Genomic DNA, 6,266 nt, shown 5'->3' on the forward strand with positions numbered 1-6,266 from the left:
TTCACAATATTGAATTCTTTCTTGGTGAGTTCCCCATACAAGTTATGAAGCAGGATAAAAGTCAGTCTTATATTAAGTCAGTGTAAATATGGCCTTAATTTCAATCACCAAAGAAATGTATTTTTGTTGTACACCATGGTTACAGCATGTTTTATTAAAACTAATTATACTAGTACCTACCAATAGAGTATCAATTTAAAAGTTATAATGCCACTTCTATGATGTCATTACTTCTATAGGACTAGCCTGTGTCACACGTGTGAGCAATATTGGTTCAATGCAGAAACAAAGAAGGCTGGGTGTCCAAGCAGGCCACTTTTCTGGGTTAGGGTTTCAGTGGTACCATAGATGGCTGCCAGTCTCAATGTACACTTTGGCCCATTTATTTTTATAAATCATACCATATAGCTTTGATATTTACATACATTTAAACTGAGAAGAAATATGCATTACGAAAAAGCACAGTTTAGTGGGTTTCATGTGTCAGAAATAACTCCATATTTCACAATTATTTTTATGTCATTAGCTACCCTTGATAAAGAACGATTCCATATAAATGTACAAACTGGAACATAATTTTATAAAACCTTAAAGAGATCTTTGTAAATCACAGTGTGTTTGCTTATAAACAAATCAAATCAATTAATCTTCATTTCTTCACAGTGTCAAAAACAACAGAGTAGCTGGACATTACTTTTTATAATCAGTTTCAGAGAAAATACAGGAATAATGATCAATCGCATTTTGGAGCAGATAAAACTGCTGAGTTTTATGTTTGGGTCTTTCATTCCGTGATTTGCTATAACAGTATTCCTTCCTATTAGCTGTTCTTGACAATATTAGTTCTATATTCATTTGAAATGAGCATTTATATTAAACTCCAAAATTACCTCTGGTAGTATCCAGAATACATGTCAGAAACCCCTAAAAGCAACTTCTGTTTTCCTCTTAAGATAACATTTAGTCATGTTAATAACTATTGAAATGACAACTTCAGATTTTCAAGATGCCTTGCAGTGAGCATGCATAGGCTGGTGAATCTGGCCAAGTTATAATGCAGTTATCAATGCTTAGTTCTTCTTGGTTTTCTTCAAATAGCGATCCTGTGTAGACTTTTCATAGCCATGGTTATTTTAAAATAAATCCAAGATGGCAGGATTGAGATTATCAAGCCCATAAGAGCATGGATCAGGTATCCATTGGTTTGGGATTGCAGGCCAACTGTTTTAATTGCAGACTTCAAAATGTCTCCGAAGAGGGCTTATCCAAAGTTGGCTTTTGGATTTTAGCCAGTTTTATAGCTACAAAGTATGGCAGGACACTCTGCACAAAGATGCCCTTGCTCCTATACTCCCCATGGAGGCACTGAGAGAAGAAATCAACAAAAGTCTTGGTTGCAGAACAGATCATCAACAGTGGGACGGGGAACATGCCTCTGCCAGCTGAGAGGTTCAGATTCGCCCCTTTAGATCTTTCCATCATGCCAGGTGCACCAATTGTGTCATCTTACAAACAGAAAGAATATTAATATTTATCATTTTCTTGATCATATTGTCCAAGTCAGGAATGTCCAAAAAGTATTTGGGATCCTCATATGACATTCCCACGTTGTTCACTAACACGCCGATTTCAAGACCAGCCAAGTCTGTTTTAATTTTATCATAAATATCTTCTGAAGCAAAGTCAACAGCAATGGTTCTTGTCTCCACTTTGAATTTTTCTTTTATTTCCCTGGAAACCTGGTCGAGTTTATCCTGTAATCTGCTGATAAGGACAACCGTCATTCCATGCTTTGCTAACTCTTCTGCAGACGATTTTCCATTTCCATCAGTACTACCTGATGTGCCCATTCCCCGAGCCCTGGGCCGACCTCCGATTTGTTCCCCACTCCCCAGACCCAGAGGGCCCTGAAGAGCGAGTAGCAGATACGCAGGGCTAGGTAGGCCACGGTGCCTGCACCTACCCAGTACAGGAAGCTGGCAGCGGGGAGAGCACTCTCTATGGCTTTCCATTAGGGCTCACTACCTTCGTGAATCTAAACCACTTACTTCTAAATAAACCATGGATAAAAGCAAAAATCATGAGAAAAAACCTAAGAAGAAAATTAGAAAATACTTTAAACTCTGATAATAAAGATACAACATATGAAAATGTGTGGGATGCAGGTAAGGTGGTCCTTAGGGGAAAATTTATAGTTTTAAATACTTGTATTCAAAAACAAAAAAGTTTAAAATTAATCTAAGTTTTTATCTTAAGAATCTAGTATAAGATGAGCAAATTAAACCCAAAGAAAATAGACGGGAAGTACTTATAAAGATAAAAGGTATAAATAAAATAGAAAACAAACAATAGCTTAAACTAACAAAGCAAAAGTTGTTTTTCTAAAAAAAATTGAAATGGATAAACCTCAGCAAGAGTGATTGAGAAAAATTGATCATTCGGACATTAAATAGATAATAACAGACTATGAACAACTTAAACTAAATAGAAAAATTTCTTGAAAAACATAGCTTACCAAAACAGACCCAAGATGAAAGAGAAAATAAGAATAGCTCTATATCTTTTAAACAAATTGAATTTTCTATCATCAACCTCTTCTCAAATAGAATTCCAGAAGCAAATGAATTGACTGGTGAACTTTACCAAACACTTAAGAAAGAAATATCAATTTTACAAAAACCATTTCAAAAACATAGATGAGGAAACAATTTCAATCCCATGTCATGAGGCAAGAGAATCTTGAAGCCAGTACCTGACAAAGACATGACAATAAAAAGAAAAAAGATGTCATTAACCAGTTACCTTCATGAACGTAAATGTAATTTTTTTCATACAATGTTAGCAATTCAAATCCAGCAATATATGAAAAGGACAATATATGTTGATCAAGTGAGGATTTTCTCAGAAACGTAAAGTTTTATTTATTTATTTATTGAGAGAGTCTCTCTCTATCACCAGGCTGGAGTACAGTGGCATGATCTCTGCTCACTGCAACCTCCACCTCCTGGGTTCAAGCAATTCTCCTGTCTTAGCCTCCTGAGTAGCTGGGATTACAGGCACGTGCCACCACGCTTGGCTAATTTTTGTGTTTTTAGTTGAGACGGGGTTTCGCCATGTTGGCCAGGCTGGTCTCGAACACCTGAATTCAGGTGATCCACCAGCCTCGGCCTCCCGGAGTGCTGGGATTACAGGTGTGAGCCACCACACCTGGCCCTAAAGGTTTTTTTAGCATCCAATTATTAAGCAATGTAACCTATCATATTAGTAAAATAAAGGACAAAACTATGTCAATAAGTGCAGGAAGAACATATGACAAAATTCAACACCCCAACATATAAAAACTCTCAGCAAACCAGAAATAGAAGAAAATTTTCTCAACCTGATAAAGGGCATCTAGAGAGATCCGAAAGGTAATATTATACTTAATGATAAAATATCTGATGCTTTCACCCTAAGACTGGGAATATGTAAGGATGTCATCATAAATTTGTTTAATATAGTTGCTGCCTTGGCATCCATTTTTAGGCCTAACGTAAGTTGTTTACAACCAAGTCATAGCCCATCACCTTTGCCCTAGTTAAAACTCCCCCCCTGGCCCTGCCTAGTTGTTTTTGCTATAGCCTACTTGCTTTTCATCCCACTAACTCAAAACCCCATACACCCCACAGCTGCTACCACTGTAAAACCGAATCATCAATACCAGAGTCATGTAAGCAAGTTCTCCAATCTGTATTTTCATTAAACTATCCAGTCCACAAACCTAGGAGACAGTGCCCACGGACCTTAATGAAGACATAATCCCAGAAGTCCCTTCCCACCCTCGACCCGCCCACTGGATGAACTCCTCAAAGCCTCCAGACTCCCCATCGGCCTCCTGCAGGCACCCTTAACCTCTCTGGGACCTATGAGCAATACATTTCTTTGGTTTCATGCATCTTGGTTTTATTTCCTCATCATATCTCACCTGACTGATACACAGGAACCTAACTTTTCCCTCAGTTAGAGTTCTCCTAGAGAGGGGTTATCTTGCCCTACGGGCACTCTTGAGACAGGACATGGCTGTAGAGGTGGGGCTCAGACACCAAACCAGACTGAGGACTAGCTAAAAGCAGGGGACAGCCAGACGCACTGTCTCATGCCTGTAATCCCAGCACTTTGTGAGGCTGAGGTGAGTGGATCACCTGAGGTCAGGAGTTCGAGACCAGCCTGGCCAACATGGGGAAACCCTATCTCTAATAAAAATACAAAAATTAGCCTGGTGTGGTGGCGGGAGCCTGTAATCCCAGCTACTCCGGAGGCCGAGGCAGGAGAATCACTTGAACCCGGGAGGCAGAGGTTGCAGTGAGCCAAGATCGTGCCACTGCACTCCAGCCCGGGGCGATAGAGTGATACTCTATCTCATAAATAAATAAATGCATAAAAGGGGGAGCAAAATCAGCTTTCAATCAGACATGCCTGCCAGTATGCCATGTCACTTTACCGTTGTCATGGCAACATCTAGGCGTTACTGCCCCTTTTTATGGCAATGACGCAATGACCCAAAAGTTGCTGCTCCTTCCCTGGAAATTTCTGCATAGACTGCCCTTTAATCTGCATGTAATTAAAAGTGGGTATAAATATGATTGCAGACCTGCCCAGAGCTGCTGCTCTCTGCCTTTGGGGTGGCCCTGCTCTGCAGGAGCCATTGCGGAGCTGCAACACTGATGCTTCAATAAAGCTGTTTCCTTCTACCTCTGGCTGGTCCTTGAATTCTTTCCTGGGCAAAGCCAAGAACCCAGCAGGCCATGCTCCACTTTGGGGCTTGCCTGCCCTGCATCACTCTCTAGAGATCTCGGGATGAAATTAGAAAGAAACCAAAACAATAGAAACCACAACAATAGAAACACAACGGATGTCTACTATTTTACTTTCTTCATTGTTCAACATAAAAAAAGGAAGAACTGTAAAATAAGTATTTAATGATATTTGCTGGTATGCTTTTTTGTGGTGGCATGGACTAGCAGTTTGAAAACCTTTTTGTGTTCTAGGCTTGAGGATATGAGTAAATGCATTGAGGATCATGGGAGGAAGAAGCTACAGATGTGAAAAGCGGGAAGCATGGACTATAGATGCAGTTTTAAATTGGAATTACAGGTTATCAACTTGAACACACAGTGTTTTAACATTGAAGAAAGTAAACATCTATACATATGTGTGTCTATGTTTTTTTAAAGATAGAAACAGAGATGAACAAACACATATATATTTCCCACTAAAAGGAACTTACGGACCCTTGGAGAAATGACAGATTGCAGGGCTGGAAAGACAAAGTACGTGATGAGGCTGGAACATTTGACTAAATCAGATAGAAGAGAGGCAACCATTCAATGAATGTCAAATTCAATAGGGGCGGCCGGGCACTATGGCTCACACCTGTAATCCCAGCACTTTGGGAGGCCGAGGTGGGCGGATCACCTGAGGTCAGGAGCTTGAGACCAATCTGGCCACCATTGTAAAGCACTGTCTCTACTAAAAATAGAAAAATTAGCCAGGCGTGGTGGTAGGTGCCTGTAGTCCCAGCTACTCAGGAGGCTGAGGCACAAGAATCGCTTGAACCCGGGAGGCAGAGGTTGCAGTGAGCCAAGATCTCCCCACTACACTCCAGCCTGGGCGACAGAATGAGCCTCCACCTCAAAAAAAAAAAAAAAAAAAAGAAAAAAATTACATAGGGTTTAGCTTAAGGAGCTCATTCTAGCCACCTCTAGAATAATTTGAATATCAAAATAGCTATCAGTAAGAATAGATTATAACCCATTGAATAAAATAAGTATCTGGAAGGCCATGCTGATATAAACACACCAGTTTGTATAGCATGAATGATACATAAATGGGGAGAAGGGAAAGTGCTTCCTTGCCATAAAATGCCAAGAAAGAGAGAAGGAGAGAAGAAAAGAGGGAGGGAGAGGGAGGGGGGAAAGGGGAGAGGGAGGGAAGGAGGAAGGAAGGAAGGGAAAAAATTAGAAATTATTGGGTGAAAGTTTGATGAAGAACAAGATATTTACACAATCTCTGTCTTTGTAATTATTATTATTATTCTGAGATGGTATCTTGCTCTGTCACCCAGGCTGGAGTGCAGTGGCGTGATCACAGCTTACTGCAACCTCTGCCTCCTGGGCTCAAGCATCCTCCCCGCTAAGCCTCCTGAGCAGCTGAGTAGCACGCACCACCATGCCTGGCTAATTTTTTTATTTTTTTTTGTAGATACGAGGTTTTGCCATGTTGCCCAG

General features: G+C 40.3%; 1 pseudogene; it reads right to left on the minus strand.

Moving 5' to 3' along the window:
- Positions 1-369: 369 nt before the first annotated feature.
- Positions 370-2,011, minus strand: LOC129039143 (very-long-chain 3-oxoacyl-CoA reductase-like; annotated as a pseudogene).
- Between the last annotated feature and the right edge of the window lie 4,255 nt (positions 2,012-6,266).

Source organism: Pongo pygmaeus, chromosome 5 (genome assembly GCF_028885625.2).
Source record: "Pongo pygmaeus isolate AG05252 chromosome 5, NHGRI_mPonPyg2-v2.0_pri, whole genome shotgun sequence".
NCBI classification, from domain to species: Eukaryota; Metazoa; Chordata; class Mammalia; order Primates; family Hominidae; genus Pongo; species Pongo pygmaeus.